At 39.6% G+C, this 10,348-nt stretch overlaps 1 pseudogene; it reads right to left on the reverse strand.

The window, feature by feature from the left end:
* Positions 1-9,964: 9,964 nt before the first annotated feature.
* LOC111825331 lies at positions 9,965-10,061 on the reverse strand (annotated as a pseudogene).
* Positions 10,062-10,348: the final 287 nt, after the last annotated feature.

Here is a 10,348-nt window from a genome sequence, read left to right on the forward strand (position 1 = left end):
GGGGCAGATTGGCCTCTCCTGCTTGCAACCAAGTCCTGTGGAGACAGACACAAGCAGTGGACTGGTGGATCCCTTGGAGCTTCAAGCAGGTTGCCAAAAGCCAAAGGACAGTGCCTGACAGTGGTTAGCACCTAAGATCCTAACAGGAAGCCCAGAAATGGCAGACAGATAATCAAGGTGGGATCCAAAGTGAGCTCCCATTGGAGCATTAAATGAGACTAAAACAAACACCACTTCCGGTTTTTTCTCCTTTTTTTCCCCTTTTCTCTTCTTCCTCCTTTTTTCTTCTCTTTTCTTTTTTGAGTTTTTCTCTTTCCTCTCTTTTTTCCCTTTTAATATTTGTCTTTTTTATCTGCTTTATTGATTTGTTATTATTCTAGACTCTGTTGTTTTGTTCATATATCTAATTTCCCTCTTCTCCTTTCCTACTCAATTTTTGTCTTTTTTCTTCTTTTCACTACTTAATTTTTTTCTCTATTTTCTTTCTCTTTGTTTTTCTCCTGCTTTCTTATGTTTTATTTTTCTCAACTTAGGACTATCTGCTTTCTCCTCTATTTTCCTTTTCAAATTTTTTCTTATCTACTCATTTCTTTTCTCCCTCCTTTATTTTAAACCATTTTCCTTCCCCTATTCTTCTAATTGTTTATTCTTACTTTCTTTGTTTCAGCCCTGAATCTACATATTCTGCCCCCTTGAGTTTTTTTGTGCTTTTTTGTTTGTTTGTGCTTTTTGTTTTCTCCTAGTATTTTTTCTTTCCTTTTTTCTATCATTCTTTTTCTCTTTCCTAATTCTCTACTCTGGTGGTTTCTTTTGTTGGTGCTGTAGGGGTCTTATGTACGTTTCTTTTGTATTTTTTTTTATTGTGTTTTGTTCTGTTCAATCAGCACCTTCATAACAGCTAGCATGACATAACCAGGGTGATCAATATAGTCAGCCAGGCTGAGAGGAGATTCCATCCATGTCAGGATAATAAAATTCAAAACACAACTATAACAGGAAACCCCAAATAACTCAAGTAATGGGCTCTCCTAGAGCACCTAGCTCAGGAGATCTAAAATACTACACCACTGGGTCCCACAAAACACCAACTACATAAGACTACCCCACAAAATCTGGGAGGCATAACAATTTGATCTAATACATAGACACACAAACAAAGGGATAGCAAAAATGGGGAGACAAACTAACAACCCACAAATGAAATAATTGACATAGCTGAAATAAGGAACACCCTTGAAGGTTTCAACAGTAGACTAGAAGAAGCTGAGGAATGAATTAGTGAATTATAAGACAAGGTATAAAAAATACCCATTCAGAGCAGCAAATGGGAAAAAAAAGATTAAAAAAGCAGGAGGAGAGTTTAAGGGAGCTTTGGGACAACATAAAACACAACAACATTCTCATCATAGAGGTACCAGAAGGAGAAGAATCCAAGCAAGGATTAGAGAATCTGTTTGGAGAAATAATGGTGGAAAATTTCCTAACCCAGTAAAAGAAAAAGTCACTCAAGTCCAGGAAACATAGAGAGTTCCAGCCAAAATGAATGTCAAAAGACCCACACCTAGAACATATTAACTAAAATCGCAAACATTAAAGACAAAGACAGAATCTTAAAGGCAACAAAAGAGAGACAGACAGTTACCTACAAGGGAGCTCCCATTAAAATGTCAGCTGACTTCTCAATAGAAATACTTCAAGCCAGAAGGGAATGGAAGTATACAAGGTAAAGAAAACAAGGGGAAACCAAGATGGCGGCATAGGTTAACGCCGGAGTTTGCTGCCTCGAACAACCACTTCAAAAATACAACTAAAAGACAGAACGGACATCATCCAGAACCACAGGAAGGCTGGCTGAGTGGAAGTTCTACAACTAGGAGGAACCGAGAATCAGAGGAGGCGCAGTGCTGAAGTAAAATACTAAGGTGCGGAGTGCGCGCAGCGCGGGCTGGTGGCTGAGGGCGCGGTTGTCTGTTTCAATCCGGAGGGAGCCTCAGACTCTGAGCTCCAGATCCGGGCGAGTCTCTAGGGACCCAGACTCAAACGGGAGAAGCAGGACTGTCTGGCTTCGGTCCCTCCGAGGTTTGCAGCGGTTGCTGGGACAGAGAGGCAGAGCCCTGGGGACGGACTGAGAGCAGCCATAACTGCTCCCTCCTCCACCCTGTTGATCTGGTGGGACCCACCCTGCCCAAGCCCTGCACAGAGCCATTTGCCGGATAGCCTCAGGCAAAGGCTAGATTAGCACCTCCCTAGAGGACAGAAGTTCTCCCACTGCAAACACAGCTGATTCTCACAGCCAGTTGGCCTGGAGGTCAAGTAGTAATTACCTACAACAATCAAGGCTTGACTACAACAAGACTGCTCACAGAGACCACAAGGGGGTGCACCAAGAGTGTCTACCTCAGGTAATTGGGACACTTAACACGGAAAGCCACTCTATCGACACAGCGAAGCATAAAAAAATGCCAAGACAAAGAAACAGGCCACAAAGGACAGAACCGGAGGAAAGCAGGCTACTGGATATAGAATTCAAAACAACACTTTTGAGGTCTCTCAAGAGGCTTCTAGAGGCTGTCAATAAACTTGATGAGATGTACAGGAAATCTAATGAGACCCTCGATGGTGTGATAAAGGACCAACTAGAAAGTAAGCATACACTGACTGAAATAAAGAATATTATACAGATTTCCAACAGCAGACCAGAGGAGCGCAAGAATCAAGTCAAAGATTTGAAATGCGAGGAAGCAAAAAACACCCAACCGGAAAAGCAAAATGAAAAAAAGAATCCGAAAGTGTGAAGATAGTGTAAGGAGCCACTGGGACAGCTACAAGCGTACCAACATCCGAATTATAGGGGTGCCAGAAGATGAGAGGGAGCAAGATATTGAAAACCTATTTGAAGAAATAATGGCAGAAAACTTCCCCTACTTGGTGAAAGAAATAGATTTACAAGTCCAGGAAGCGCAGAGAACCCCAAACAAAAGGAATCCAAAGAGGACCACACCAAGACACATCATAATTAAAATGCCAAGAGCAAAAGACAAAGAGAGAATCTTAAAAGCAGCAAGAGAAAGAAACTCAGTTACCTACAAGGGAATACCCATACGACTGTCAGCTGATTTCTCAACAGAAACTTTGCAGGCCAGAAGGGAGTGGCAAGAAATATTCAAAGTGATGAATACCAAGAACCTACAACCAAGAGTACTTTATCCAGCAAAGCTATCATTCAGAAGTGAAGGTCAGATAAAGAGCTTCACAGATAAGGAAAAGCTAAAGGAGTTCATCACCACCAAACCAGTATTATATGAAATGCTAAAAGGTATCCTTTAAGAAGAGGAAGAAGAAGAAAAAGGTAAAGATACAAATTATGAACAACAAATACGCATCTATCAACAAGTGAATCTAAGAATCAAGTGAATAAATAATCTGATGAACAGAATGAACTGGTGATTATAATAGAATCAGGGACATAGAAAGGGAATGGACTGACTATGCTTGGGGGGGGAAAGGGGTGTGGGAGGATGCGGGAAGAGACTGGACAAAAATCATGCACCTATGGATGAGGACAGTGGTGGGGAGTGAGGGCGGAGGGTGGGGTGGGAACTGGGAGGAGGGGAGTTATGGGGGGAAAAAAGAGGAACAAATGTAATAATCTGAACAATAAAGATTTAATTATTTAATCTGAACAATTAAAGATTTAAAAAAAAAAGAAAACAAGGGAACTGAACCCAAGACTACTCTATCCAGCAAGGTTATCATTCAAAATCAAAGGTGAAATAAAGAGCTTCCTAGACAAAAACAGGATAAAAGAGTATAGTAGACCAAACCAACACTACAAGAAATGCTAAAGAGACTGATGTAAGAAGAAGAAATAAAGAGAAAGAGAACAAAACAGGCATAAAGTATAAAATGGCAATAAATAAGTACCTATCAATAATAACCTTAAATATAAAAAGCTTAAATGCTCTGATAAAAAAAAAACATAGGGAAGCTGAATGGATAAGAAAACATGACCCATATATGTGCTGTCTATAAGAGACCCACCTCAAAACAAAGGACTCACACAGAATGAAAGTAAAGGGATGGAAAAAAAATTTCCAGGCAAATGGAAATGAAAAACAAGCTGGGTAGCAATACTCACATATGACAAAATAGACTTCAAAGTGAAGGCCATAACAAGAGAGAATGAAGGCCAATTCATAATACTAAAGGAGTTAATCCAAAAAAAGGATATAACCCTGGTAAACATATATGCACCCAATACGGGAGCATCCAAATATATAAAAAACTTCTGAAGGATTTTAAGGAAGAGAGTGACAGCAATACAATCATAGTAGGGGACTTTAACACTCCACTGACATCACTAGATAGATCCTCTAGACCAGTGGTTCTCAATCTTCCTAATGCCGCGACCCTTTAATACAGTTCCTCATGTTGTGGTGACCCCCAACCATAAAATTATTTTCATTGCTGTAATTTTGCTACTGTTATGAATCGTAATGTAAATATCTGATATGCAGGATGTATTTTCATTATTACAAATTGAACATAATTAAAGCATAGTGATTAATCACAAAAACAATATGTAACTATATATGTGTTTTCCGATGGCCTTAGGTGACCACTGTGAAAGGGTCGTTCGACCCCCAAAGGGGTCGTGACCCACAGGTTGAAAACCACTGCTCTAGACAAAAAATCAACAAGGAAACAGCGATCCTAAACAAAACACTAGATCAGATGGAATTAATTGACATTTTCAGAGCATTTCACCCAAAATCTATAGAATACACATTCTTCCCAAGTGCACAGGGGACATTTTCAAAAATAGACCATGTGTTATGACACAAACTAAGTTTCTACAAGTTCAAGAAGATTGAAATCATATCAAACATCTTCTCAGATCACAATGGCATGAAATTAGAAATCAACTACAATAAAATTAGAAATCAACTACTCAAAAACAAACACATGGAGGCTAAATAGCATACTTTTAAACAATGAGATCAAAGAAGAAATTAAAAACATCTTGGAAACAAATGAAAATGAACACCCAACTGAAAATCTATGGACACAGTGAAAGCAGGTCTGAGAGGGAAGTTCATAACAGACCTACCTCAAAAAACAAGAAAAAATTTTCATAAGTTGTCTAACCCTACAACTTAAAGAATTAGAAAGAGAACAACAAAAATAAAGCCCAGAGTGAGTAGAAGGAAGGAAATAATAAAAATCAGAGAGGAAGTAAATTACATAGAAACAAAAATAATATATAATACAAAACATCAATAAAAGCAAAAACTGGTTCTTTGAAAAGATAAACAGGATTGATAAACATGTAGTCAGAGTCATCAAGAAACAAAGAGAGAGGGCCTAAATAAACAAAATCAGAAATGAAAAAGGCAAAGTAACAACTGACCCCGCAGAAATACAAAGGTTCATGAAAAAAAAATACTATGAACAAGTATATTCCAACAAACTGGACAACCTGGGTGAAATGGACATATTCCTGGAAAAATACAATCTTCCAAAATTCAGTCAGGAAGAATCAGAAATCCTGATTAGGCCAATAACTACTGCTGAAATTGAAGCAATAATTTAAAAAACTTCCAGCAAACAAAAGTCCTGATTCAGATGGCTTCACAGGGGAGTTTTACCAAACATTCAAAGAAGAACTATCACCTATCCTCCTCAAATTATTCCCCCCAAAAAATCAAGAAGGAACACTTCCAAGCTCTTGTTACAAAACCAGCATTAGCCTAATCAGAAAACCAGATAAAGGCACTACAAAGAAAGAGATTTATAGGCCAATATCCCTGATGAACGTAGATGCTAAAATCCTCAACAAAATATCAGCAAATCAGTCCGGCTGGTTTGGCTCAGAGGTTGAGTGCTGACCCATAAATAGGAGGACCCTGGTTCAATTCATAGTCAGGGGCATATGCCCAGGTGCTGGACTCAATCGCCAGTGTAGGGCGTGCAAGGTACAGCCGATCAATGATTCTCTCTCATCATTGATGTTTCTATCTCTCTCTCCCTCTCCCTTCCTCTCTGAAACAATAAAAATGCATTTAAAAAAAAAATATATATATATATCAGCAAATCATATCCAGCAATAAATTAAGAAGATCATATATCATGACCAAGTGAGATTTATTCCAGGGATGCAAGGCTGGTACAATATCCCCAAATCAATAAATGTGATACATAACATAAACAGATTATAAGACAAAATTCACATAATCATATCAATTGATGCAGAAAAACCAATGAATAAAATCCAACACCATTTTTTGATAAAAACTCTCAGTAAAATGGGAATAGAGGGATCATAACTCAACATAATAAAAGGCCATATATTAAAAACTACAGCCAACATCATACTCAATGAGCAAACATTAAAACCATTTCCTCTAAGAACAAGAACAAGATAGGGATGCCCACTTTCACCACTATTGTTCACCATAGTACTGGAAGTCTTAGCCATGGTGCTCAGACAAGAAGAAAAAATAAAAGGCATCCAAATTGGAAAGGAGGAAGTAAAACTGTCATTATTTGCAGATAACATGCTATTGTCCATAGAAAAGCCTAAAGACTCCATCAAAAAAAAACTACTAGATTTAATAAATGAAATAGAAAACATAGCATACAAAATTAACACCCAGAAACCTATGGCATTTTTATACATCAACTAGAGGCCCAGTGCATGAATTCGTGCACTGGTAGGGTCCCCCGGCCTAACCTGCAGGGATTGGGCCAAAACCAGCTCTCTGACATCCCCCAAGGGGTCACGAATTTCGAGAGGGCAGTTCTTGGGTGGCACCCTGTCATTACCCGAGAACCGCAGCTGCAAAGTCACTGCAACTCAGCAGCTCCTGCATTGAGCATCTGCCCCATGGTGGTTAGTGCATGTCATAACTACTGGTCAGCCGAACAGTCAGACAGTTGGCCAGTCACTTAGGCTTTCATATCCTATATAATAAAAGCCCAGGGACCGAACAGCAGAACGACCAGAACAACGAATTGACCAGTCGCTATGACACACACTGACCACCAGGGGGCAGATGCTCAATGCAGGAGCTGCCCCCTGGTAGTCAGTGTGCTCCCACAGTGGGAGTGCTGCTTGGCTGACCAGGTTGAGCAGCGCTCCCACAGCGGGAGCAGCCACTCAGAGGGTGGGTCCACAGCCACTCAGCTGACCGGGATGATCCCCGATCCCCGCAGGCCATGTCCCCCACCAGTGCACGAATCCCATGCACCAGGCCTCTATATATAGATAATGAACTCTCAGAAAGAGAAACTAAACAAACAATCCCATTTATCATTGCAACAAAAATAAATTAAGATAATTAGGAATACACTTAATCATGGAGGTAAAAGACCTGTACTCAGAAAAATACAGGATGTTGAAAAAAGAGATAGAGGAAGACATAAACAAATGGAAGAATATACTGTGTTCATGGATTGATAGACTCAACATCATTAAAATGTCCATACTACCCAGAGCAATCTATGGATTCAATGGAATCCCATAAATAGGAGGACCCTATTAAAATACCAATGGCATATTTCACAGATCTAGAACAAACACTCCAAAAATTTATATGGAACCACAAAAGACCCCGAATAGCTGTAGCAATCTTGAGAAAGAAGAACAAAGTTGGAGAAATTACAATACAAGATATCAAGTTATACTACAAAGCCACTGTAATAAAAAAAAAAAAAAAAGCCTGGCACTGGCACAAGAACAGGCATGTAGATGAATGGAACAAAACAGAATCCAGAAATCAACCCAGGCCATTATGCTCAAGTCATATTTGAAAAAGAAGGCAAGAGCATACAATGGAGTAACGATAGCCTTTTCAATAAATGATGTTGGGAAAATTGGATTGGTACGTGCAAAACAATGAAACTAGACCACCAACTTACACCATACACAAGAATAAACTCAAAATGGATAAAAGACTTATATATAAGATGTGAAACCATAAAAATTTTAGAAGAAACCATAGGCAGCAAAATCTCAGACATCTCTTATAGTAATATGTTTACCGATACATCTCTGAGGGCAAAGGAAACTAAGGAGAAAATAAACAAAAGGGACTACATCAAAATAAAAACTTCTGCACAACAAAAGAAACCATTAAAAAAAATGACAAGAGAGCCCACTACATAGGAGAACATATTCGCCAATGGTACATCTGATAAGGGGTTAATTTCCAAAATATACAAGGACTTCATACAACTTAACAAAAGAAAGACAAACAATCCAATTTAAAAAGGGGCAAGGGACCTAAATAGATACTTCTCCAAAGTGGACATATAGAATGTCAAGAGACATAAGAAAAAATGCTCAAAGTCACTACCCATCTGAGTGATGGAAATCAAAACGACAAGGAGGTATTTCCTCACACCTACCAGAATGGCTACCATCAACAAATCAACAAATGACAAGTGTTAGCAAAGATGTGGAGAAAGGGGAACCCTAGTACATTACTGGTGGAATACAGACTGGTGTAGCCACTGTGGAAAACAGTATGGTATTTCCTCAAAAAATTAACAATGGAACTGTCATTTGACCCAGTGGTTCCACTTCAATGAATATATCCTAAGAAACATCAATCAGAAAGAATATATGCACACCTTTGTTCATAGCAGCACAATTTACAATAGCTAAGATTTGGAAACAGCCCAAGTGTCCATTAACAGATTAGTACCTAAAAAAGCTGTGGTACATTTACACAGTGGAATACTACACAGCTGTAAAAGAGAAAGAATTCTTACCATTTGCAACAGCATGAATCTACTTGGACAGTATTATGCTAAGGGAGATAGCCAGTGAGAAAAAGATAAGTATCCTATGATCTCACTCATATGTTGAATCTAATGAATAAAATAAATGGATCAACAAAATAGATCCAGAGACATAGAAGCATGGAAGAGACTGTTGAACCTCAGAGGGAATGCAGGGGAGGATGGGTGGGTGGGAAGAGATAAACCAAAGAACTTGAATACATATATGCATAACCCATAGTCACTGACAATAGGGTGGTGAAGGCCTGGGGTGGGGGGTGGGAATGGACTAGAAGAGGTCGATAGGGCATAAAGGGGGACATATATCTTACTTTCAACAATAAAGACTTTTTAAAAAGGAAAAAAGAAAGATGATAGAGAAACAGACACTAAAGAAAACCCACTACTGTCTCTCTAAGTGTGTATCACAGATCCCCCCTGAGATCAGCCTCTGATTGTGGGCATGCCCAGTGCTCACAGAATTCAACCACTATGCAAAATGAACCCATGGTGCTATCTGGTCTTCTTAAATCAGAGTTTGCAAAGTCTTGAGTTGTTAACATCTTCCTTGCCTCCTTATTTTGAAGGGGAAAAAAAATGTTTCCTTTTCTTTCCATGGAAAGGCTCAGGGCCCTCCCTTAGCTGGAATTTCCTGAGCTTGTCATGTCATGTCAGCTCTGTGGCTTCTGCTCCGATGAAGGTAATCTCAGTGCTTAGAGAAAATTGGCACTTCCTACCTGGCAGTGCTGAATATTGGGCTTGGCAATATTGCACAGCCTGCACTTTGGGCAATGGGTGGGTTCAATGTGTCTGCACATGCCTGTCTGTGGGACTGCTGGTTTTCTTTAAGAAGGACAATTAAATTGAACTCAGCAAATCTAGTTAGTTAGTTAGTGGTGAGGAATGGTGGGAGAGAGCATGTCCAGTGTGGTGGTGAAGAACAATGCTGGGAAAGGCTGCCCTTTAGCAGGTGATGGTGATGCTAAGGAAAAACCTGACTCCTGTTTTCACCCATGCCTCCCAGAGCTGTATGGGTGGAAATAAGAAAGCAGATTGCAAGGCATGCCTCACAGTGGGGACAAGAGTCAGGAAGGGTGACAGTGCTATCAGGCTCTGGTCCTTCCTGCTTGTTGGAAAAGCCTTCTCTTGAGCACTCACAAAGCAAGGCTGTGGTAGGTATTACACTGAAGGAACTTTCTTTTTTTTTTTTTTCTTTGGCCATGATAATCTTCTCTGTATCGTTCCAATTTTAGTATATGTGCTGCCGAAGCGAGCACTGAAGGAACTTTCTTGCATGTATGCATTTGTTAAAGGAATATTTGTACGGATGGATTGGATAAATAAATTCCATGTTCCTCATTGGCCATTGTGATCTCGCTGTTTCACACATATACCAAACAGTTCATGCTACAGTGAAACATTAACGGCTCTCTTGAGTCCTCACAGATCCCAGGGTTTGAAAGCAAGTCTGATCTAGGCCCATCAATTCACCTCGTGTCACTTTACTATACAGCTTTCAAACAGATCATACCCTAGAAGAGTGGCAAGGAGAGCAAGCAGGGAG

Source organism: Myotis lucifugus, unplaced genomic scaffold (genome assembly GCF_000147115.1).
Source record: "Myotis lucifugus unplaced genomic scaffold, Myoluc2.0 scaffold_21, whole genome shotgun sequence".
Taxonomy (NCBI): domain Eukaryota; kingdom Metazoa; phylum Chordata; class Mammalia; order Chiroptera; family Vespertilionidae; genus Myotis; species Myotis lucifugus.